The following is a 27,235-nucleotide window of genomic DNA, read 5'->3' as shown; positions in this document are numbered from 1 at the left end:
AGATGTATCATTTTGATAAATGTCATTAGATCCACCAAAGAGGACAACAAAATCTTTCGAAGACAGCTTTTTTATTTCTTCAGAAAAAACTAGTTTTCTTATTTCTGAGAGGGGCGCCCCGGGCTTTACAAAGCTCATCGATTTCACATTTGAAGCTTTATTTATGCGTGAGACAATACCGCGGCTGTGGCTATCGCCTAAAATGTAAAGTTTTGGAACATGGACGGGAGTTTTAGACTGATGTTTTCCTTCGCACTCGCAACAGGTTACACCACTGTTTGTGTTTTTCCCGCACTTTCTACAAACATAAACAACAGAACTGTTATTAACAAAAGTTACAGTATCACGAGGTAAAACGCTAAGCCTCTTTGCTTCTTTTTCATACTGTTCGTGTTCGTGATGTTTTATAACTGAAAACTCTTCCAGTAGAGCACTGATAACTTCGTCTTTGGTGTTTCTCATATTAGGTTTTTGACCTAAGTCGCCTTTGAAACAGCTATTGCAGAACCATTGTTTCCTTTTAGGACTGACATTAACACACGAATAATGAAAAACCGTTTTACAATTTAAGCACATTATACCTTTTACAACACGTTTCTTGCAATGGCATGTTGTATCAGAGTTCACCATTTCCCACGAATGAGTCGAAGTACTTGCTGGATGAGATGCCTGATTGTAACATTTTCCTGTTACCAGGTTTTTTTTTGGCGTCTACTTTTGCGATAATATAACATGGCATACATGTACTGTCATAATACACACAGAATTTGTTGCATACCGAACACTTTTCCTCGTTATTTTTTGACGTTTGTACGGAACTAACATACTCCCTATCTACACTAGGCACCATCTTGAAGATTGATGTTTTTTCTACATTTATTTTTACTTAATTTGAGAAATGTCAATGCCAGGTGGATCCAAATATATTGATATTTCAAAATAAATACTCTATAGTGAATTAACACTGCTTGTTTTTATGTCTTATTAACACCTGTTTTCCTTAAGGCATGGTCTAAAGCTACAAAGAGTATTAGATATAGGAAAATACTGATTTTTTAAAAACTGGTCTAAAGTTAACCTGAATGACAGTGTTACTTTGTACCAGTATTAAAATTGAAATTTCTCTGTAATAGGGCATAATTATTATATATTTCTATTATCCCAAGCACTCAATGACTATAGATGCAAAATGTCACAATATCTGTTCTGATGCGTAATTTATTTTTTTATACAGTATTTTCAAAAAATGGAAAAAAGTGGTACAAAGTGACCCCGACTAACTGTAGTGAGTCATAGCTGGAATCTGTAAACTCATACAAATACTTGGGTGTAACACATAGTAGGTGCATGAAGTGAAATGTTCCCATAGTCTTGGTTGTGGGTAAAGCAAGAAGCAGACTTTGGTTTATTGGCAGAATTCTAGGGAAGTGCAGTCAGTCTACAAAAGACAAAGCTTGCAAATCACTTGTGTGGCCCATCCCAGAATACTACTAGAGTGTGTGGGACACATTCCAAATAGTACTAGCACAGAATATTGAATGTATACAAAGGAGGCCAGCATGAAAGGTCACAAGTTCATTTGATGCTGAAAATGCTTTATTGGCAGACTCTTGAAGATAGATGGAAACTATTGCAAGAAAGTCTACTGACAAAGTTTCAAACACTGACTTTAAATGATGAGAATAGGTATGTACCAGAATCTCCAACACATTACTCCCATGGGGATTGTGAGGATAAAGTTAGATTAATTACAGGCATTTAAACAATCATTTATCCTGCACTGCATATGTGAATGGAATGAGAAAAAGTCCTAATAACTTGTGCAGGTAGACATACCCTCTGCCATGCACTTCACAGTGTTTCACAGCTTATGGATGTAGATGTAGATATAGATGTAGAACTGGTCATTTCAAGATCATGAGTCACAAAAGTAAAATTTTACAAGAGAAGGTAAAAATTTCCTGCTGCATAAACCATCTGTTTATTTATTGCTATTTCAATATCACTGGTTACTGAGTTTTCAAGAATTCTGCAGCATCATGTATTTTCATTTTGCAATTTATAGTTTAGCATAAAAGTAAATTTAAAAACTGCTGACTCACGACCTTGTTTGCAATGAACAAATATTCATTAGGATAAATGAAAGATATACATGGAAAAACATATTGATTTCATTACAAAATCACTAAATATAGTGAACAGCAAACTCTAATGAGACTATTACTATTTTATTCATATTCTGAGCTTTAGCTGCACTTATTATGAGAATGCTGAAGCAAAACACAATAAAACAAGTTAAGCTCCTTGATCATCATTGTTATTGTTTGTTCCTCCTGCTAATGGCAATTGTGTCATATTGCACACAAAATTATATATACTCAAGTGGAATACACCTTTACCCTTTGAATATATTTTGCATTTTTTGACGTTGGCAAGCACATATTTTTGAGGATATCCTAGCGCATTGGGTAGTACAGGATCCTTAGTGAAGCTGTGAAGAAGCTGAAATATCCCTGTGACAACACCATTGATGAACTGCTCTGTTTTCACTTGCCTGGGATAATGTTCATCTTACACAAAACTCATCCACTTAAGAGGAAAAGTAAGTTTTATGTTCCTTATGAAATTTTCTGATGCTTGGTTCAGAGAGACAACACTTTTTAAAATGAACAGGCCAGCAATTTTTAAAAGCTAATGTAGTAGTATCATTAATTAGTTTCACTGAGAATTTACTTCATGTCTTCTTTATCATTATGGCATACTCTTTAAATATGTACGTCCTGTCATGTTGGTTCACCAACTTCTTTATAGTCCCATTTTTATAATGTGGAGAAAACTATGCCTGTGTATATGGAGGTAATGTTTTATCTTCTTAAGTCATCCAGCTGATACAAGTGTTAAACAAAAGCGAAGCATTGTGTTCTTATTATTGTAACAAGCACATCCATAGGAGAACAGGTGAAGCTCATTCACATCTTTTGGAATATGTTTCTGGATATAATGGTAAAGAAATGAACAAAATTCATTTCTACCTTTCTTGGCTTAATATTCTTGGTACCCATAAAAGTGTGATTATTTACTTCTCATATTATGTATGTCAAAAACAATGACCTACAGCTTTTTAAAATAAAAGATATAATGAAGAAGAAACAAGAAAAAATACACATGGAAGCCGCAACAGCCCACCAATGTGATACACTCTCATTTGAACACACATCCACTCATGACCTTTCCATGTGGCATGAAGATTTTGAGCTGTGATAGTGAAGTCATTTGATGGTTGACTACTGCCCTTCTTGTATGTATTGATCTGGCTATCCTTCATCACCCAGTTCCAATTTATAACTCATTTTTGTAAAAAACGTGACTAATGACCTTTTTGCAATGACTAATTCAACTAATTTCTTAGTGAAGTGTTCAGTAATTCTAACATCCATTAATTTTTCTAGAATTTTAGAGAGAACTGTTAACGAAATAGGGTTCTAGTTAGTGAGGTCAGTTTTATCACTCTTCTTGTATGGGAATTTCACAATGGCATAGTTAACATATTGACTGCTGCACACTTAGAGATGGATGTTTCAGAGCCTGGCCAGGCACATGGTGCTAGGCTTTGTGCTCTGCTGTGGTCATCGATGGTCACACTCCAGTCACCATTTTAAGCCTCTCAGGAACAATGTCTTGTCGAAATGAAGCAATAGAAATATGCTGGACAATATCACTTATCCATAGCCATGAATATTTCTATAAATTGTTAGAGTCATTATCTACTCCTGCAGAATTCTTGCTTTTTAGAGGCCAGATAGCTGTTTAAATTCTCTCTACAGTCAAAGGGTCAAGTAACATTTTAAGGATTATGTTGGAGTATGCAGTTTGACATAAAGACATGACATCATCAACAGGAGGTCTACAGCCAATTTTCTGAGTAGCTGACAGTAAGTGTTTGTTAGAAATTTCAGCTAAACTTTTAGATTTTATATTAAGTTTCTATTTTGCCTGATTTTTAGGCCATCTGTGTTGCTTGTGTTTGTATTTTCTAACTTTTTACAATGTTCCAAATTGTTTTCAATTTATTATTAAAATTGTCTAACTTATATTTGAAAAATTCTTTTGCCTCTCTGTTTATTACTCCCATGAATTTATATTAAGAAGATTGTTAACTGAGAATATTAACGCTGTGAAGAGTGAGGATGTGACCATCATGATCTGAGAGGCTATTTATAACCTGACTGGCATTAATGTTGTCTTGTCTACTAACATCTACATAGTTTGGGACTAAGGCGTAATTCCAATGGGAAACTTGATTATAGCATTCAGATTACAAGTGGTCATCACATTCTTGAGATTACCTCTATTATTATTTTAAGTCAGAAAATTTACATTAAAAGCACCTAAATTATAATATCCTTTGCTTTTGAATACAACATTGACAGTGGCTGGTCCATGAGGTGTAAAAAGATTTTTACATAACCTGAAGATACCTGTAAACTGTCAGTACTATTAATGAATCGAGATTAGTTTTTATTTCAGTAGCCCATGCTTCAAAATATCGCACCACACAATATTTCTCAATGTCTGTAGCTTTGTAAACTAAACTTTCTTTAACATTAATTGTTACTTTACCTTTAATTTTATTTACTCTATGTAAACGGTTTACTAAGTTATAACTGGCTCAAGGTGGCATGGAACATTTACTAGCAATGCGGTGCTCAGAAAAGCACAACATCTGAGAATTTTATTTTGGCGATTACAAAATAAAGTCGAATGTGTGCACTGGGTAGCCAAGGCAGCTAGTTCATGGGGCTTCGGTCAACCAAGTAAACGAATGTACTGAACATGCTGCAAACTGCTACAGGGAGCCTGTGTGTCAGAAGTCTCATCCAGTGTGGCTCAAAGGCGTTACGATGGAAAAATGAGCCACAGAGAAGAGGATTTGGTGGTCTGTTGGATTGAGGATATGTTCACATTGTTATGGTGTGGGTTCGATTCCAGCTGCTGCTAAAGATTGTTGAGAGGGAGAGACAGATTCTATTCTCTTATGTCTACGCCAAGTGAAGAACGTATAATGGCATTGTGGTCTGAAATTCATATTAAACATGATATTCCTTCTCTATCAAGTAGACGTTAGGTTGAACTTCAATAAAATCAGGAGTGGCAACATGTAGAAACTCTATCACCAATAACCTTTCTTATACTAGTTATATATTTCTAATGACGAAACAAACGCTATGTAGGGTCACAGGACACTTATTCAATCTTTTATTTGAGCTTCTGTATGTCGATAAAATTGGTTCTGAACAGTGATTGCAACTCAGACCGCCCTTAAAGCAGAATCTGATGCCTTCATGACAATACAGCTCGACTACAATTTGTTTGTTCAAAACTGCAGATTCCTCAGCATCTCCACATATTGCGCGTGAATGGGTTCGAATGCTGGCCCGGCACTGAAGTTTTCATTATGTATTATCAAGCTCTAGCATGAGAACACCTATCTGTTGGTGATTGATAATTTTGTTTTTTAATGTATTTTCATTCGTTGTCAACATTAACAATATCTGACGTTTTTGACTCCCAGTGAGACACAGAACTATTTGCGAGATCAGTGAAAGTTCAAGGATGTTATTCCGAGCTGCTGGTGGAGAAAAATTCAGTAGCTGACGTCGCTTTGTGTGTAGTCAACAACGATATGTGTGGGGTTCGATTTCCAGTCAGTACTGAACTCTTCGTCATATTATTTCTAGTTCAAACATGCTCACATGTCACTGCAGGTGTAACAAACCCATGTTTCACGTTTGTTTTCTCTAGAATGTAACAACGATAGGTGTCGGGTTGGAGTCCTGGGAAGAAAACAAATCAATGTTTCGTCTCGTCATTTCAGTTAAAACATCTAGCCACTGCCGAGAAAATCCGATAGGTCACAGTTGATCGTGCTTCGATAACAATCCGATTAGATTCTGGGTTCGAATCCCTGTCCAACACAAAGCTTTACCTCACGGCATTTCAAGTAAGTTACTTGTGAAGAAGCAATACTTAACAGGGACATAGATACTGGGTAGGAATTCACGTCCGTTAAAAAGGTTTATGTTATGTAATTTAAAGTTGATATTTGGTAACTGATACTGTCTAAAATCGAGATATATCACTCTCTCTATGCCTAGTCAGGAATGACTGTTAGTTTCCGTCAGTCACGAAATCTTTGCTTAGTCTGCATGACCTGGGTTTTAATCCATGTGCAGAACGAGACGGTTCTTCGTGTCATTTGAAGTTCATACATATTCTCAACTAGCTGTTCATGAATAACTTAATTTTTAATGTCATTTAGTGTTAAATAATAAGTAATTTATGTTACTTTGAATAGGAAATCATCAATACGACGAACTTACTACGTGCATTACCTATCTGACGTAATGATGAGAGTGGTAATATTTCAGGTATGTCATTTATTGTAATAAATGTGAGCTTGCAAGCCTTAAGGACAGTCTTATCTGAGATAAGGTGTACCCTGGTATTTGTAGTATCGTGGTATTACTTTACATCTTGAGTTATTGTGATACCGAGCAGTGTTTTCTAGTGGTGACTTGTTGGAACCATTTTCAATAGTCAAACGACTGCACCGAGGAGCGATTAGAGGACCTGGCAGACAGTTGCGTTATGTAGGTTGCATGCGAATCAGGCGAAATACAATTCAAGTCGTTCAGATACTTTTGAGCACGGCTGTACATATTAAAGTCAGAGTTCTGGTCTAGCATAAAATTTATATCTGTCATGAATGTTACACATAGTGAATACGTCAATACATTGTACAGATGTCATTGTTTACAATTATCAATATATTCCCCACCACCACTCATCAGCTTTTAATACAGTTAGTTATATACATTATACATGTCTCCACATTATGCCTCCATTAAAGTATCAAAGTATTTCCTTCCACTTCAGAAAATCATTGTACCCTGAAATACAATAATTAACATATTGTCAAGACCTAGACAATTCTAGGCAACTAAGCCACATTACAAAACCAGTAGTAAATGGGCTATCTGACCATGACATGCAACACCTAATATTAAATTTTGAAAATTATCAGGATAAAACATCTATCGGAACTGAGTATAGAAGGCCAATAAAACTAAGAAATTTAGGTGATTGCTCAAAGAAATTAATTGGATGGATGTTTACAGCATCCAAGACACAAATGGAAAATACAAAACATTCATTAATAAAGTTACCACCTTATTTGAAAATTGTTTTCCCCTGAAGGTAACTCAAATTAAGCAGAAGTCTAATAAGAAACCATGGATCACACAAGGGATAAAGATATCATTTGAGACAAAAAGGAAACTCTATCTGATATGTAGGGACACCTTTGATACTAGCATTATAGCTCATTACAAAAATTACTGCAAAATATTGAAGAAGGTTATCCAGAAATCTAAACACCTGCATAATGAGAGGATAAATACATCCACCAATAAAATAAAAACAATATGGGATATAGTTATGTCAGAGACAAGTAGGACCAGAAATGAGGAGGAACAAATAGCTCTAAAAATAAATGAAACCATGGTAACAAATGTATGTTGTGTTGCAAACCATTTAAACAATACACGGAGTGCAATTCTTTTCTCCTCTTCTATGAAGTAGTAGGATCAACTGGACCTAATATTGACTCATCAAGTAGAGATAATTTTATAGCAATCAGTTTCTAGGATGATACTGAATAATAGAAACACCATATCCCTCTAATCACTGTCCTATGCACTCAATGAAACTGTCACCAATATCACATATTATTGTCACGTGAATGGTTTCCAAGTCTCTGTTGCTGTGTGTGTGTGTGTGTGTGTGTGTGTGTGTGTGTGTGTGTGTATGCGCGGGGAGGGAGGGGGGCGGGTGATGGGGTTTGAGACACATAAAAATCATTTGAAATTATTAGTGCAAATACTACCTCTTAGGGTCACTAGGCTGAATGGTGACAGTTCCAGTAATATTTAATGCCAATTTTAGAACCATTAGAATCTCTATAAAGGAACTAAATACGAAAAAACATACTTATGCTCTCGGAAATTGGATAAATTTGTTACTGGCCAATTTCATGTAATCAACTAGTAGTTCATAACATATCAACACTATTATATGTAATACTGCTCTTGATATATTGGGTTAATATCACATTGGTAGTGTATTCATTTATATGATTTCTTTGATAAACTACGGCTGTTTCACTGTCTTCGGTAATTAACCTCATTTCTCATAGCTACAAATGTTAGAAAGATATTCACAATTCAAGCGGTAAAAAAAATTACTTCAATTTCAGATGTAAATCATACAAAATACCCACATCAGCTGAGGACAAAATACTATTTATTGGCAAACAGTACAAAATTAGAAACAGTTGATTTATAGAGCTCATTATTTAATTTATCCATTATTATATCATTTTTGTACACCTTTTTTCAAAAATGTAACTATGTAACATGAATTAAGGAAGAAAATTTTCATTAAATTTACTGCATGAATTTCAGATTGAAACAGAAATATATACAAAAATTATGCAGTTGATGTAACAAAATGTTTTAAACTTCCAAATCTTAGCAATTCTTGTAAAGCTTCTATGAATGAATTTAATCTCTAATATATTAAACTATTTTGGAATATATTTATTTTGTATGTAAGAATAAATATTATCTGTCTTTTGCAACTGAATGTTTCTGACATATTTATTCTAATTTACGTGATTAACATAATTGAAGTAGCAACTGAAGAAGAATGGCTGCAAAACGTATTAGTATATATTAAGAGATGTTAAAAATATGTCACTATTCTACTATGTGGTGCAACTTAATCTGTTAAGTTTACTGTTGCTGATGACAGAAAGGCTTGAATAGTAACTAAAAATGTAATCACAAACTGCTCAACAATGAACTTTACAAGGTTTACAATAACACATGTCACCGAGGCTGAAGAAAACATCACTAAAGCAATTTTTAGTGCAATGAGATTCCTGTTTTTGTAATCCCTCATAAAGGAAATGTGGAATACATTTACAATATCAGTAACACCTTCATTTAATGAAAATTTTCTTCCTTAATGCAATTTATGTTGAGACTGGGGTAAAACATTCGGAAGAGAGAAATCTGAAAGAAGAGGTAGCTGAAAAATGTTATTTAAGTCTAGCTCAAAAGGTTTGCGAATTGCAAGACAACTGCACAAGTTTATCATAATTTTCCTTATGTCTGCTTCTACTTGATAAGCAAACTGTCCAAAAATGAGGCACAATATGAGCCAGTCAATGCTCTACCCCTTGATATTTGTGAACTGCTACAAAAATTATGCACCAAAAAGAGCACAGGGTGAGAAGTTGACCCTGGTTGACTAAATAAAAGAGTGAAAGTGTTTTAATAATTATGGTGGTGCTGGTAACAGAAATGAAGTTGGGCTTTTTATAGGGCATTTTCTTAACAATTTACTATCGTTGAACACATTTCCAGAAGGTAATATATAAACATAAGAAATGTTCTTGGTAACTAGATTCAACTGGTCCCATAATTATTCACTTTCACCAAGGATGTCAATGACATCACAAATGTTATCATTCATGTTCTTTCATGGTGAATTGTAATCCCACTCTTGAGCCTTTCTTTTATAGCCATCATTACTTCTTTGATGTACAGACTGGAATATAGTGATCAAATGACTACATCACAGTCTTAAACCACTTTTAATCTGCGTATTTCTTCTTGGTCTTCCCTCTTGTTCTTGTACATATTGTTATTTATCCAACTTTCCCTATAACTTACCATTTTCCTCAAAATTTTGAACATTTTCCACCATTTTACATAGTTGAAAGCTTTTTCCAGGTTGATATATTATACAAATGTATCAAGACAATCATTTTCATCACCTCAAGGATATGTTTTATTCTTCCAAAACTATATTCCTGAGATACCAACATCAAACACAGTAAAATATTTCCATTATTGGTATGATTCCATACAGAAGTGTATTGAATACTTTTAGGAACAACAATACAACCTGCTTCAATAAAATGTTATTCTTTCATCACTTTCTTATAGTTCAATTCTTTTATCTTGGCGGCTCACGCATGCCCGCCTAGACGCGGGAGATTGCTGCGTTGCCAGTTGCACACGACGCACGCGCCAATAGAAGCAGCGCCATAGTATAGCATAGTTCGCAAGCTAACGTTTAGGGGGGAGCGCGCAGTTCATGAAGTAAAGCCACCACGGCCGCATTAACCCTTTCGCTGCTACAAAGACGTGCTCCTTGCATTCCGCGCTGTGGGCGATTTTGTCACTGCACTGCTCGCCTGTGCAGACACATTGTGTTCCGACTGCTTTGACACTCTTTATCGTTCGATTCCACAAAAACTATTTGGCTCAAAAATTAGATTTTTACCTATCTTCTTCACTGATACCTTTCCCCCATAAATGACTTAATTTTGTTTCGATGTTCAACACAGTTATTATGCAGCATTAAATATAGTAAACCATTGAACGAAAGTTTGAAGAGTTTGCAGAGGTAAAGTCCATAGAGTATTCTTTCCGTATGGTCGATTTTAGTTGCCACAATGTTGAGAATGAAATGTGGACAAGATACCTATATATTTAATTTAATTTAAGTACCACATAAGTGTCGTATGTATTATTGAGAAATATTCCACCTTTCGCGACTGTAACAAAAGTTTTACTTACACTGGGCATGTTTGGCTTTATTTTAAAGCACTTCAATCAATCAAAAGGAAGTAGACAAAATACATTAAACAAAACTGTGGACTTACAAAAACATTAGGACTTGAATATACCGTCTGTCAGTGAAGTGCTCAGAGCTATGTCAAATATAATTTTGTGTGTGGCACACACAAACAGCATTTATTTGCTAAAACACTGATGAGCCAACACAAACGTTGAATATTGTGCTACCGCAGCACAAAACTACGAAAGGTGACTTGGCAATGGAGGACACAAAATAAAGTCCTCTTATGATGCTTCAAAAGAGAGAAACGCGTCTGGTCTAAATACGTCGCTTATTACAGTTGCAGAAGAGGGATATATTTCAATACCATTGGTAAAACTGTGACTGTGGAACAAAAACAAGAAATAGAACATGAATACCATTGTGTACGTGCCATACCTTTCACCGATGGAAGTGCTTTAAAATAAAGCCAAACGAGCCCTGTGTAAATAAAACTTTTATTACAGTCGCGAAAGACGGAATATTTCTCAGTATTACATACGACACCTATGTGGTACTTAAATTAAATGAGATATTGTTATACAGTAAATATTATATGAAATTTAGGTATCTTGTCCACATTTCATTCTCAACATTGTGACAACTAAAATCGACCATACGGAAAGTATACGCTATGGATTTTTACCTCTGCAAACTGTTCAAAATTTCGTGCAATGGTTTACTACATTTAATGCTGCACATCAAAACAAAATTAAGTCATTTATGGGGGGAAGGTATCAGTCAAGACGACGTGTAAAAATCAAATTTTTTGGCCAAATAGTTTTTGTGAAATCGAATGATAAGTGTGGCGAAGCAGTGGGAACACCATGTGTCTGCACAGGCGAGAACTGCAGTGATGACAAAATCACGCACAGCGCGGAATGCGGGGAGCACGTGTCTGCAGCAGCGAAAAAGTTAATGAAGAGGCAAAGCACTAGAAATTTCATTCAAACGAATAAAATTCGTGAAGTAAGGCACTCCAATATTGTTTTTAAATAAAGAAAATATTAAGCCTCACACAAGGTTTGAACTCATAACCTTTCACATGGCAGCCCAACACCTTAACCATTTCGCTACCTTAGCTCATCAAACAGTGTAACTCCATAAGGACTCTAACACCTCACGCAACTACTTATAAACATTGTTGGTATGACTATGAATTACTCACGCTTCGTCGAAGTACAATAGGAAATAAACAATTACCGCTGTTCTTTATTGCGAAAAAGCAATTCGTGAGATTGAAACAAACACCTTTCCTTGCTATCGCCTGAATGAGGAGTCTTATTGCTTGTTTGGTTTAATTAATTAATAGAATATGAAGCAACTGGTATAATGAATGCTTTTTCCAAACTTTCTATAAAAGAAAGTCTGCTATCAAGACATTGCTTTTGTTCTATTACTTTATTTATGACTGAATGTTTCTAAAACTGAAGACACTCGTCCGTGCACTGCACTGCAGTCGAGATCAGGCAACGTCGTTCTCTGTCCATTGGCTGTCTGTGTTTTGTGACGTCAGATGCGCAGAACGAACCTAAATTCGGCCGCCAAGATATATGACGCGCACTTTAGTAACTGGAAAGGTGGCCCCATAAAACATGCAAAAGATGGTACAGTTACACTTATGTAGTAATTTCACCTTTGTGGAACATCTATAACAAATGGGGAAGGGGGAGAGAGATGTTTACAGAAACGGGGGATGGATTGTGGACTGGCTTGAATAGGCAATTTTCTACTAGCTACTCACTGACTCTACCATGCACTACCCCTCACACTATTCTGAGCCAGCCATATGTGGCTTGCGTGATTTTGGGGGGGGGGGGGGGTTAGTTTTGAAGAATGGCATTGTCCAAAAGCTGAGGAATGTTACCAATCTAATTTATGTTCCTTTTGAATGCACAATGCTTCAACTCCACCAAGGACTTTTTAGAATTACAGATATGGTACTAGGACTTCCTTTTAAGTATTGATAAAAACTGACTTGCTTGACTTATTTCTCGTTGCTCTTATGCAGAGCATAGGACTTCAATGAAGCTCCCCCAGTACATTCGATATTGATTGAGGATCTTCAGCTCTGCAAATAACCTCTCCTACTTCTTGGCCTCTTCCTCCACTGCCCTTGGTCTTCCTTGTTTCCTTTAACCATCTGGGTTTCAGCAGAGAGCTCTTCTCTCTACAGCATCCTGGCATTTTAGGAGGGTATATCCAACCCACGTTCAATTCCTTCTCTCATTCAGTTCCAAAGTTCTTTGCTGTATATCACATTTGCTCAAGAGATTTTAAGAATTTTTGTAAGATATCTGTTGATGAAGACTTGCAAACCGTTAGTGTTTGTAGTGTTGATCTCTGAAGTTTAACATCCGTATAGCAGTACTGCTTTCACATTTATGTTAAATATTCGTAGTTTAGTAGTTACAGAAATCTCTCTTGCCCTCCATAATGGATACAGCTGGATGAATGCCCCATTCATGTTTCAGATTCTTGTACTGACATCAGCAGCTGTTCCTCTGTCTTCATTAACAACACTTCAAAGGTATGTGAATTTGTTTATGTTTTCAACATCCTCAATGTTCAATCTGAGCTTTCTTATGCATATCTTGTATTGATTTTCATAATCTTCACCTTGGCAGCATTCAATTTCAGCCCAACAGCCTTGGATTGATGTTCACATTGCTGTAGCTTTCCTTCCATGTCAACAAGTTTCTGTGAGAGAAGGCAGATGTCATTGGCAAAGTCAAGATCTTCCAATCGATCAGTCAGTCCCCACTGTATACCTCTCTTTATTCTTCTCCGCCACTTTCCTCATCACTTCACCCAGCACCAGTAAAAAGATAGCTGGAGGTAAAACTCATCACTGGTGAACTCCGCAATTAGCTGATAACGGTTCTACAACTTTACCTTTGTCTGTGTCTGGTATGATGTCATCTGCCCCTGGGGCCTGTTCATTCTTTAGCTGCTTGACTGCATCTCTTTCTTTGAAGTAGCCTCTAGCTAATCATATTTTCTACCATTTGAAGACCACCTTCATCTTTGTGTTCCTGATCTTGTTCAGACTATACCTTGTCACCTCTATTCAGCACCTCCATAAAGTGCTTACATCATCTTGAAAGTTGTGCATCATCATTGGCAAGGAGATGTCCTTGTTTCCTCCTTACAGGTCAACTGTGGGTGGATTTCCTTTTGGAGAGGGAATTTTAGAGCTCCTTTATGTTGCAGCACTTGCTGTCACCTCTGCCATCTCAGCCAATTCCAAGACCAGGATAACCAGCTCCCCCGAATTTCCTAGGATTGCCTATATAATGGAACTTTTTTTAATCCTTGGGCTCCCTTATTGCCCCTGTTTCTTCTGTATATTTAATCAGTGATCACTGTTATAAATATTGATCCCATGAAGTACTAGCCATAGTCTGACCTGACAAGCCCTGAAAAGTTTTTGTATAATAATTGATACTGTTGCGTACATATAGTGTTTTTACTGTTCATGCTTCTATGGAAAGAAGAGAATTTGGCTCAAGGGAATGTGAGGAAATAAGAAATAATGACACAGTCTATGCATCTAGAGGGTTTGTAAGAGAGGGAATGTTTAGTTGTATCTCAATGATTATTGACAAACCACAGATGCACTCATCCCATACCCATCAACAGCTATGACATATATAACACACATAATTAACAAGGACTTGTGAAACCAGACAGTACAAACTATAGCATTTAAACACACTTGTTATACTGTTTACTTCTCAACTGACTTACACAACACAATAGTATTTCACAACACTTCAAAAGAGTAAATGCCTATAGACCACTTGAATTATCAGCAATCAAAAACAAGAGGATATTTGACACAAACTATTTCAATTTGTTTAATCTCATTTCCCTAATTGTACATGCTATATTGTTCAGCATTCATGTGTCTCTTCATGTGCTACTAAACTGAATCATTTTCATCATGTGCTCTCGCAGTGAAAAATGAATAATAGAGTAAAAGTAAGCAGTATATTGCAAGTCCTTCTTAATATTCACATCTCCATTGTCTACCATTCCAAGGAAACACTATATAGTTGTGAAGTTAAAATTTATTGTGACTAAATCTCCCTTCAACCTTTCTTCAAATCATGCTCAGATGTTGATCAAGTTCCTTAAAATCATGCTCAGATGTTGGTCAACCCCCTTCAAAAAATGAGCAAATGTGGGTTTCCCTATCTGAGACCCACTTCCTTTGATCAGCCAAAACACTCTTTTTCACCTCAATGCCTTTAGCTTTCTATTCACCTGTAGTTTAGGCTTCTGGAGGTGTGTCTTGCTACTGTTCAGTTTTTGTTTTACTTCTATCCATTGTTTGGTACAATTCTGGGTTGTTTCTAATAACATCCATTCCCCTCTTCTTGGGTTCCCCAAGCCAACAATTCTTTCATCTGTGCCTATAAAGGCTACTTTCCACCGTCAACCAGAGTTCATCAATGCCATCCTCTTCATCCATGAAAAGGCCCTAAAACCAATTTCTCAGTACTAGTTTGAACTCTTTGCTGCTACTTTCAGTTCTTGACTTTCTAACATAAAATCTTTTCTTTTAAGTGTGGAAACATTATCTCGTCACAGCTATCTTGATGTGAACATGTGCAGTTATACGATGGTTGTTAGTGTCTCTGCTGGCTTTTGTTTGGTTTCTCATGTCGATAGGGGATGTTTTCACTTTCTGCTAAAAGCTAGAGGGTTAATTTGATTCTGAGTGTGAACACCAGTGGGAACAATATTTTAACTATGTATGGTGATTTTAATGCAAAGATGGCTGCAGACAATCTTTGATTGGAATGAGTGACTAGAGGACACAGCATGGGCAATGTGAATAATAATGGAGAGTTTTTTGTGGATTTTGTATACAATAATGATCTAATTATTGGTGACACAATCTCGTCTCATAAATAATGTCAAAAAGTACAGGTGTCTCCAGATAATCATACTCAGAATCAAATTAGTTATGTAGCTTTTAGCAGAAAGTGGAGAAAATATTGATGGTGATTTTGAAATTACCTGTATATCCCTGATAGTACCTGGGCAAAAAGTGCAGGAGAATAACTTAGAATTGAGTGATGGCACGGTATACCTTCTCTTGCTCTAACTTTGCAGAATTTTAGTCAGTTACCTGTCTCCAGCAGGAAACCAAGATTCATACAAGATGTTGAGTAAGTTTAAGGACAGAAACTTGAAATTCAGAGAGAATGTTGATCTTATGCTCTAGGCATCATTTAAGAAGGGATTTCTTGAAATCCCACCCCTAAGGTTGTGAAATAGGGAATGAAAGTTTTCTGAAAAATGTCACAATTAGCTAGACCTATGAAAATTGGTATTTGGTTTCTTGGTCAGGAATAAATAAATATGTGTTTAAGAATTTTTGGAAATTTAACAATTATGAGGGTGAAATAGTGCGTGGAAGTCTTTTTGAAAAAATCATTATTAAAAAACTACTAAATCAGTTTTAAAACTTCATCTATGAATATAGAATATAACTCTTCAGTTAGAAATAAAAATATGTAATTTAGTGTTTTTGTAAATTCAGTCCCCTAAGGGAATTAAATAAGGGATGAAAGATTTCATAACTTTATTTCATTACTGAAGCATTTTGAAAGCTAAATCTATGAAAATTTAGATATGGCTTCTCTTTTAGAAATAAAGAATACTCTTTTTGGAAATTGAACCCCTAAGAGACTGAAATGGAAGATGAAAATTTTTAAGAAAATATTTTGTTATATTAAAAAAAATTTAAAACCAACTCTACCAACTCTGATATTTCACTTTCCTGTTAGATACAAAGATATATGTGTTACGGGATGAAAGTTTGTATGAAAATATCACCACAAGAACGCAAAAAGCTTAATTAGCAAAAACCTGGGACTCCAGCTACTAGACTTGCCTTTTGGTCAGAAGTACATTCAGAAAACACCTTAATTAGCTTGGAAGATTCAGAAGGTGTTTCAATTTGTGAACAACATAAAAATTTGATTAAGGAAAAACAAAAAAAATCTATGCTGACCATACAGTCTACATGAGCAAAATAGTGACCACTGAGCCAATCAGAAATAACTGTCCAGCTTTTTCATGAGTTGTGTCACAATAAATGTGTGTCATTTCACAGTCTGATTCTTCTGAGTCCATACTGGTTTTATATTGTAGTGTTATTTACTACTTGCAAATAAAATTTGAACCAGACTGGGACCCTGCTTTTCACAGGAAATACTCATTTCAACTGAACTGTGTGAGCACATTTCACAAGATGATTTTGTTATTAAATTTTACAGTAAACATATTTGAAGAATACCCTTTGTAAAGACTGAAAGCTACAGAAGTAAATAATAGTTAATTGAAGCATTGGATTAGATGATGAAGCATCCTCTGGAAAGAGCAATGTCAGTGAAAGGTACAGATTCAAATAAGAGTCCCAGTCTAGCATAACATTTAAGTCTGTCATGAATGTTCAACATATTGAATACACCACTACAGTGTACAGATGCCATTATTTACAATTTATTTATCAATCTATCTACCACTTCCAGTAACAAACTTCATACAGTTGGTGATAACACAGCTGTCTCCACATTATCACTGAGAGAGGTGGCACAGTGGTTAGCACATTGGACTCGCATTTGGGAGTACAATGGGTCAAACCTGTGTCTGGCCATCCAGATTTACGTTTTCTGTGATTTCCCTAAATCACTCCAGGCAAATGCAAGGATGGTTCCCTTGAAAGGATATGGTCAATTTCCTTCCCCATCCTTGACACAATATGAGTTGGTGCTCTGTCTCCAATGATCTCGATGTTGGCGGGATGTTAAACCCAACCTTCCTCACTTTCTTCTACATAATGCCCCCATTATAGTAGCAAAGTGTTTCTCTTCACTTTATAAATCATCACTGATCCCTGGAAAACGCTATTAAGTCTTGATCTTTCCTCCTCTTCTACCAGGAATTACAGTCAACTGGAGCCAATATTCACTGGTCAGGTAAATAAATTTGTAGGAATCTTGTTCTCAAACACTTTAAAATACCATACCCATCTTACCACAATCCAATACACCCATCAAAATTACCCATACCAATATCACACGTTTTATCAGCTGAATGGTTTACGAGTCTCTAATAATACATTGGTGTATGTATGTTTGTTTGGGGGTGGGGTGTTGAGACATCATAAAACAATTGAAAATGCCCAAGATTAATGCCAGTCATATTTCTTGCAGCATCTAGGATGAATGGTGACTGTTATGGTGATATTTCATGCCAAGTTTAGAGCAATTAGAATCTCTCTGAAGGAACAATATATGAAAAAAATATCTTTAAGCTCTCAGAAATTGTGATAAATTTGTAACTTGGCAGATCTGCATAATCAACTAGTAGTTTGTAACATATGAGCACTGTAATGTCTAACACTGCTGTTAATATATTGTGTTCCGATCATATTTCCAGTGGGGTGATATATATGGTTTCTTTGACAATCCGCAATAATTTTATTGTTTAAGAGGAATGGTTTTATTTCTTATAGGAGTAAAAAGTTAGGGAATATTCACCATTAAGTCAGAATGAACTCACTTTATAAAAAAATGTCAATCACATAAAATGTTCCAGTTAGCCAAGCACAGAATATCATTTATTATTAATATATACAAAATGAGAAACAAATTTATTTGTACAACTCATGCTGTAATTAATTAATTTATTTTACCATTGTAGTCCTTTTCAAAATGATTTACAAGTACAATGTAACACTTCTGACACACTGCATACATTCTGGCCTGAAACAAAAACACACATGAAAAATGTGCACATGTTACAACCAAATGCTTTAATCTTACAAATCTTAGCAATTTTTGTAGGATGTACTCTCTAATATGTAAAATGACTGTGACTTGTATTTATTGTGTAGTTAACAATAAATATTATATGCCTTTTTCATGCAGATGGTGGTAATATGTATTATTCTCTAGCAGATAATCCAAACTGATTTAAAAAATGAAGAAGAATGCCTGCACATATTAATAATATATTTTAAGTGATGTTAAATACATGTTACTAACACACCAGATGTTGCAAACTTCATTTGCTAACAGAATGAGATTTTCACTCTGTGGCGGAGTGTGCGCTGATATGAAACTTCCTGGCAGATTAAAACTGTGTGCCCAACCGAGACTCGAACTCAGGACCTTTACCTTTCGCGGGCAAGTGCTCTATCATCTGAGCTACTGAAGCACGACTCACGCCCGGTCCTCACAGCTTTACTTCTGCCAGTATCTCGTCTCCTACCTTCCAAACTTTACAGAAGCTCTCCTGCGAACCATGCAGAACTAGCACTCCAGTTTTAATCTTCCAGGAAGTTTCATATCAGTGCACACTGCACTGCAGAGTGAAAATCTCATTCTGGAAACATCCCCCAGGGTGTGGCCAAGCCATGTCTCCGCAGTATCCTTTCTTTCAGGAGTGCTAGTTCTGCATGGTTCGCGGGAGAGTTTCTGTAAAGTTTGGAAGGTAGGAGACGAGATACTGGCAGAAGTAAAGCTGTGAGGACCAGGCGTGAGTCGTGCTTCGGTAGCTCAGATGGTAGAGCACTTGCCCGTGAAAGGCAAAGGTCCCGAGTTCGAGTCTCGGTCGGGCACACAGTTTTAATCTGCCAGGAAGTTTCATTTGTTAAGTTTACTTTTGTTCATACAAGAAAGCTTGAATAACAACTATAAATGTTATACACTCCTGGAAATGGAAAAAAGAACACATTGACACCGGTGTGTCAGACCCACCATACTTGCTCCTGACACTGCGAGAGGGCTGTACAAGCAATGATCACACGCACGGCACAGCGGACACACCAGGAACCGCGGTGTTGGCCGTCGAATGGCGCTAGCTGCGCAGCATTTGTGCACCGCCGCCGTCAGTGTCAGCCAGTTTGCCGTGGCATACGGAGCTCCATCGCAGTCTTTAACACTGGTAGCATGCCGCGACAGCGTGGACGTGAACCGTATGTGCAGTTGACGGACTTTGAGCGAGGGCGTATAGTGGGCATGCGGGAGGCCGGGTGGACGTACCGCCGAATTGCTCAACACGTGGGGCGTGAGGTCTCCACAGTACATCGATGTTGTCGCCAGTGGTCGGCGGAAGGTGCACGTGCCCGTCAACCTGGGACCGGACCGCAGCGACGCACGGATGCACGCCAAGACCGTAGGATCCTACGCAGTGCCGTAGGGGACCGCACCGCCACTTCCCAGCAAATTAGGGACACTGTTGCTCCTGGGGTATCGGCGAGGACCATTCGCAACCGTCTCCATGAAGCTGGGCTACGGTCCCGCACACCGTTAGGCCGTCTTCCGCTCACGCCCCAACATCGTGCAGCCCGCCTCCAGTGGTGTCGCGACAGGCGTGAATGGAGGGACGAATGGAGACGTGTCGTCTTCAGCGATGAGAGTCGCTTCTGCCTTGGTGCCAATGATGGTCGTATGCGTGTTTGGCGCCGTGTAGGTGAGCGCCACAATCAGAACTGCATACGACCGAGGCAGACAGGGCCAACACCCGGCATCATGGTGTGAGGAGCGATCTCCTACACTGGCCATACACCACTGGTGATCGTCGAGGGGACACTGAATAGTGCACGGTACATTCAAACCGTCATCGAACCCATCGTTCTACCATTCCTAGACCGGCAACGGAACTTGCTGTTCCAACAGGACAATGCACGTCCGCATGTATCCCGTGCCACCCAACGTGCTCTAGAAGGTGTAAGTCAACTACCCTGGCCAGCAAGATCTCCGGATCCGTCCCCCATTGAGCATGTTTGGGACTGGATGAAGCGTCGTCTCACGCGGTCTGCACGTCCAGCACGAACGCTGGTCCAGCTGAGGCGCCAGGTGGAAATGGCATGGCAAGCCGTTCCACAGGACTACATCCAGCATCTCTACGATCGTCTCCATGGGAGAATAGCAGCCTGCATTGCTGCGAAAGGTGGATATACACTGTACTAGTGCCGACATTGTGTATGCTCTGTTGCCTGTGTCTATGTGCCTGTGGTTCTGTCAGTGTGATCATGTGATGTATCTGACCCCAGGAATGTGTCAATAAAGTTTCCCCTTCCTGGGACAATGAATTCACGGTGTTCTTATTTCAATTTCCAGGAGTGTATATTCCTGACATGGTCAGCCTGGGAGCTATCTGCAATTTATGGTACTTGAAGAAAAATTCATGGGCCAAGCCTGCCAAAAAAGCATTTCATTGAATGACTTCATTTTGACAGAGCTATGCTGTCAGTGTCAGATCTTATGATATTTAAGATTTACAACATATTATCCATCAGTGTTACAAGCTGCATCACATTGCATATGTACAGCCCACTAACATGAAAATCACTAGACATCAACATGTCAAACGTAAAAGTATTTTGTACAAATATAAACATAGCTGTATTGTGCCAGTTGCAAGTATTCATATTCACTACTTACTGACAACTCATCCAATGATGACAGCATAGTTCTGTTGAAATGGGTAATCCAATAAAATGCTTTTTTAGCAGACTCAGGCTGTGAAGTTTTCTTTAGTTACCACCAAAAAATGTATATATGCCTGATCAACAATTTACCCTACAAGCTACATTAACATTTCTCACTAAGGCTCAGGAAAATATCAAGTAAAAATGTATATATGCTAGATCAACAGTATACCCTACAAGCTACATTAATATTTTTCACTAAGGCTAAGAAAAATATCAATTAAGTGATGTTTTGGTGTAGTGAGATTCCAGTTTTTTATTACCTCATAAAAGGAACTTACCAAACACTTTAAGATGTGGATAACCTTCTCATTTGATGAAAATTTCTTTGCTCAATGAAATCTTTGTTGTGACCAGGGGTAAAAAAAAGCATAAGGGGAAAAGGTAGCTGAAAAATTCCAGAATGAACTTTTCACTCTGCCTGTGAGCAGAGAGAGCACTGATTTGAAACTTCCTGGCTGTAGTAACTACACATGCAAATAAGTATGCATATAAAATCAAGCTCACTTTAATGACAACAAAGTATGGAAATTCTGTAGACAATCTGTGTATGATGGCAGGCAAAATCCGACTATAATCAGAGAGTTCTGAGAGCAGAGTCAAGTGAATGCAGCAACACACCATAACGGAATAAAGATGAGTACACTCTGCTCTGGGGTTATATAAGGTTGATTGCTTGCCAATCTGTCAAGGTGGAGCTGTCCACAAGCTGTGCACACTGATCTCATTCAGATGCTGCCTTCAATGTTTGTTTGTGCCACCACCTGGCAGCTGGATCTGTACTGCCAGGTGCTGGTCTGGGCAGACTGACAGACTAAAACTGAGCGTTGGGCAGGACTCAAAGCCACATCCATTACCTTTCACAGGTAAGTGCTCTATCTTTCACAGACAAGTGCTCTATCAACTGAAGTACACAAGCACAACTCATGACTTATTTTAACAGCTTTGGTTCCACCAAAACATCCTCTTCTACCTTCCAAACATCGCAGAAGTTCTCACATGCATCTTACAGGATGACACACCTGGAAGAAAGGACATTACAGAGACATGGCCTAACCATAGCCTGCTGGATTGTTTCCAGATTGAATTTTCCACTCTGGAGTGGAGTGAGCTGTGCCTGTGTACCTAAGCCAGTAGAACACTTGCCCATTAAAGCTAATGGTCCCAGGTTCAAGTCCCAGTTCATCAGGCAGTTTTAATCTAGCAGGTAGTTCTATGGCTCAAATGTATTTGCTGAAGCCAGCTCAGGTATTTTTGCCATTGCAAGACCATTGTGTATGTTTACAATGATTCCGTTTGTGTCTGCTTCAACACAATATACAAACTTCCCAACAGTGTGGCAAACATGAGCAGGTCAGTGCTTAATTCATAAAATTTCATGAACTGCAACACAAATTATGCACTGAAAAAAGCAGAGAGTGAGAATTTGCCCCTGGTTGACTACATAAGATAAAAATGGAAATTGTGTTGATTGGTTTAAACAAAGGAGTGAAAGTGTTAAATTAGGTTCTGCAGTGGTGGTAATATTAGTGGAACTTGGAATTTTATAGGCCTTTTCTTAACAGTGTACTACTGTTGAATTAATTTCAATTAAGTGATATATAAACATAAATGTTGGTGGTAACTACAGTAATAGATCATATAATTATTAACTTAAGTGAGGACAGGAATGCTGTCAGTAAATCTTATCATGATATTCTTTTACCATGAATTTCAGTCTCACTCTTGAACCTTTTTATTTCCATCATTGCTTCTTCTATATATAAACTGAACAGCAGGGGTACAGACTACATTCCAGTATTATACCATTTTTAATCCATGCACTTCTTTCTTCCATTACTGTCGTTGAATCTTGGTTGTTGTGTGTATTGTATATTAACCATCTCTTCCTATACCTTACTCCTATTTTCTCTGAATTTTGAACATCTTGCACCATTTAACATGATAAAACAGGTCAACAAATCCCATGGATGTGTTAATGAAAAATGCGTGGACAGCTACTCTCGTCACCCCGAGAAGCTATTTAATCCTCCGAATAAAACGTTCTCGGTTTTCAAGCCACTTCAATTCGAATAAAATCCTTGAGCTTTCGATGACCATCTTCACCATCGTCATCAGGAGTTCACTGACTGCTGGGACTGCTATGGTTTCACGCTTATATAGTCATAATGACATCATCAGCAGCCAATCAAATAGATTCAATGTGGCGCGCATGCATAAGTCAACCCAGGCAACTAGCAGAACTATTGCCCATGGCAGCACCGGTGACATCAGGTGGCGCCAGTGGCAGGTGTCACACATCCGTCTTTGCTTTCTTTCGATGTCCAGTGCCTGCCCCCATGCCCTGCTGGTAGCGTTCCCCTGGTCTTTGTTGAAATTGTTGTTGCTTAAACGAATCTCGGCCGCTTCCTTTATAATGGAGTCCCAATATGTAGATGCATGAGCCAACACTTTTGTATTTTCAAACTGTATTTTATGTCCATTTTCTAGGCAATGCTGTGCTATGACCGACTTGTCAAGCACACTTTGTTTCATATGGCACTTATGCTCAGTACAACCTCTCCGCAACCATGCGAATTGTTTGTCTGATATACATGCTGCCACATTCACAGGGTACACCATATATGGCAGACACTCGAAGAGCAATGTCATTTTAAAGAGGCCACTACATATCTCATATCTTTGGGGTGGGCTGGAACACTGGTCTTAGCCCATGTTTCTGCAGCAGATGTCCTAACTTGGTGCTAGTTGCTCCACAATATGGCAGGGACGCAGTCCGTTTGGTCTCTTCTACTGATTCACCAGGTGTCTTTCGTCGACGGCCCTTGAAAGTGTTGTAAAGTGTCTTTTGCTGTATTCATTTTCCCCGAAAACACATTTTATATTCTGAAATTCAGGCTGTATGTGGTCGTCGTCGGAGATAATCTTGGCTCTATGAACCAACATGTTCAAGACTGCTTTCTTGTGTACAGGGTTGTGGACACTATTGGCATGTTGGTTTCCAGTACACTGAATTACCAAGCTGGCCTCCTGCCTTCAACTCAACCAAAACATCAAAGAATGATAGCTTGCCATGCTTCTCCATCTAGACAGTAAATTTAATGTTGGGATGGACACCATTCATGTGATCGACGAACTACTGTAGTGTATCTTCACCATGAGGCTACATCAGGAAGGTGTCACCAATGTATCGTAGAAAGCAAGAAGGCTGTAATGTCACAGTTTGCAGAGCCTGCTCCTCAAAGTGCTCCATGAAGAAATATGCGACTGCTGGAGACAGTGGTGATCCCATGGTTGTGCCATCCATCATCTCATATTATTCATCACAGTAAAAAAGTACATTGTTGTTAGAACATGATGGAACACCTTAATGATTCCAGGTGGAAAATGTTGGGCCAAAAGATCCAGGGTATCTTGTATTGGCACTCTCGTAAAAAGTGACACAACTTCCAGGCTAATCACTAGGTTGTTTGGGCCTATCATCATTCTCTTGAGTGTCTCAACAAATTTATGCAAGTTGACAACATGGTGTTCACAATGTCCCAAATTTGGTGCTAATAATCCTGCCAGATGTTTAGCAAGTCTGTAGGTGGGCGAACTGACTGCACTAACAATGGGCCTCAGAGGAACACTTTTGTTGTGTATATTTGGTAATCAATAAAGCCTGGGAGGTCTGGCAGCACGAGTGATTAATTTCTTCACCACTTCATCTGGTAAACCATAATCCTTTAATAACTTCCCTGTCTTTCTGACAATGGTCTGTGTGGGATCATGACTAAGCTTGTGGTACGTGGTGTCTTCTAATAAATGTAGCATCTTCAGGTGGTAGTCTGCAGAGTTCAGAACCATGGTGGCATTCCCTTTGTTGGCTGGCAAGACAACCAAGTCTACATTCTCATGTAATTACCGCAAGCCACGTCAATCCTCCTGCCTAATATTAGATTTTGGTGGCTTAACTTTCACCAGGATGTGGTTGAGTTGAGCTGAAAAAAACTGTTTCCATAATTGTTATGGTTTCATGGAGAAATGTATGTATCTCCTTTCAGAATCAGTAGTACTAACTACAAAATGTTTTTATTTCACTGCTTTTTGTAAAAACTCAAAAGGCAGCCCCAACACATATGCAAAAAGTGATACATTCACAACTAATAATCATTTCATGTTTGTGGAACAGTTAAAAGAAATAGCTGTGTAGGGAGTGGTGGTTATGGGAACAGGGGATGGTATGTCATGCTTTCATGGACCCTCTCAAACCTTTAACTTGCTAGTAGCTGTTCACTAGCTACTGTGCACAAGCCCTCACTTTGCTCTCACGGCCAGGACAATGTAGCCTTGTACAGCCGGAGGAAGGAAGGAGGAGTGGGTGTAGTTACGAAAAATGGCTTTCTTCAAAAGCTCAGCACTGTTACTATTGTTGCTTATGTGCTTGTCAATGTACAATGCCTCAAATACATGCAGGACTTTTCAATATCATTGCAAAAGCAGAGACATGTTACCCTATCTTTCAAATATTTATGAAAAACAATGCTAGAAGAACATTTTTAGCATACATTATTTTATTGTTTCTCAAAATGTCTGCCTTAAAATTCATACATATTTGTATGCATTTGAATCAATTCTTGAAACACTCACACTCATATGGTTCATCAAAAATGTGGTTTTAAAGGATTCAACAAATTTTCAGGTGATAAAACCTTCTGTACATGCATTCTTTGTTTAACATTAAAGAACAAAAAGAAGTAGTTAGGGAATCAGGCGGTGAATCAGGTGAATATGGGTAGCAAGATATCAACTCAATATTTTTCTGCATCAAGTAATTAGTTTTTTCTTGTGCTTTGTGATGACTTGAATTATCATGATGAAAACGGATGTGCCTTTACAGCTGTTTTTCCTGATTTGATAGATATCATCCAGCGTTAATTGCCCTTAGCTCCCCTAAAGCAATGATTGTGACATGTGCACCGCAGCAAAGAAACAGAGCATCATTTAGTTGGAAATGCTTCTATAATGACCACTTTTGTCAGTTTCCATTCAATTGAGAACATACATACAGCTGATGGCTGTTCGTACATATGCTTCAGTGTTTCATCTCCCATTATAATGTTACATACTGATTACGCACATCTACATCTTCATCTACATAAAGGGTTCAAATGGCTCTGAGCACTATGCGACTTAACTTCTGAGGTCATCAGTCGCCTAGAACTTAGAACTACTTAAACCTAACTAACCTAAGGACATCACACACATCCATGCCCGAGGCAGGATTCGAACCTGCGACTGTAGCGGTCGCTCGGCTCCAGACTGTAGCGCCTAGAACCGCATGGCCACTCTGGCCGGCTTCATCTACATATATTCTCCACAAGCCACTGTGTGGTGCTTGGCAAAGGGTACCCTATACCACAACTAGTCATTTTCTTTTATGTTCCACTTACAACAGAGCACAGGAAAAATGACTATCTGTATGCCTCTGTATGACTCTCTCTAATCTTATCTTTACAGTACTTATGTGAGATGTATGTTTGTGGCGGTAGAATCATTCCACTGCCAGCCTCAAATGCTGATTCCCTAAATGTTATCAATAGTGCACCTCGAAAAGTACATCACCCACTCCAGCAATTCCCATCTGAGTTCCTGAAGCACCTCCAGAATATTTACACATTGTTCGCACCTTCCGGCAACAAATCTAGTAGCCTGCCTCTGAATTGCTTTGATGTCTTCCTTTAATCTGTCCTGGTACAGATCCCAAATGCTTAAACAGTACCTGACAATGGCTCGCACTAGTATCATATATCTGGTCTCTTCACAGACGAACCACACTTTCCTAAAATTCTTCCAATAAACTGAAGTTGGCCATTCACCTTCCCTAATACAGCCCTTACACACTCATTCCATTTTTTATTGCTCTGTAACATTATGCCTAGATATTTAATCAATGTGACTGTATCAAGCAGCACACTACTGATACTG

The sequence above is a fragment of the Schistocerca serialis genome, chromosome 3 (assembly GCF_023864345.2).
Source record: "Schistocerca serialis cubense isolate TAMUIC-IGC-003099 chromosome 3, iqSchSeri2.2, whole genome shotgun sequence".
Taxonomy (NCBI): domain Eukaryota; kingdom Metazoa; phylum Arthropoda; class Insecta; order Orthoptera; family Acrididae; genus Schistocerca; species Schistocerca serialis.
Note: the sequence above shows the minus strand (reverse complement) of the source record.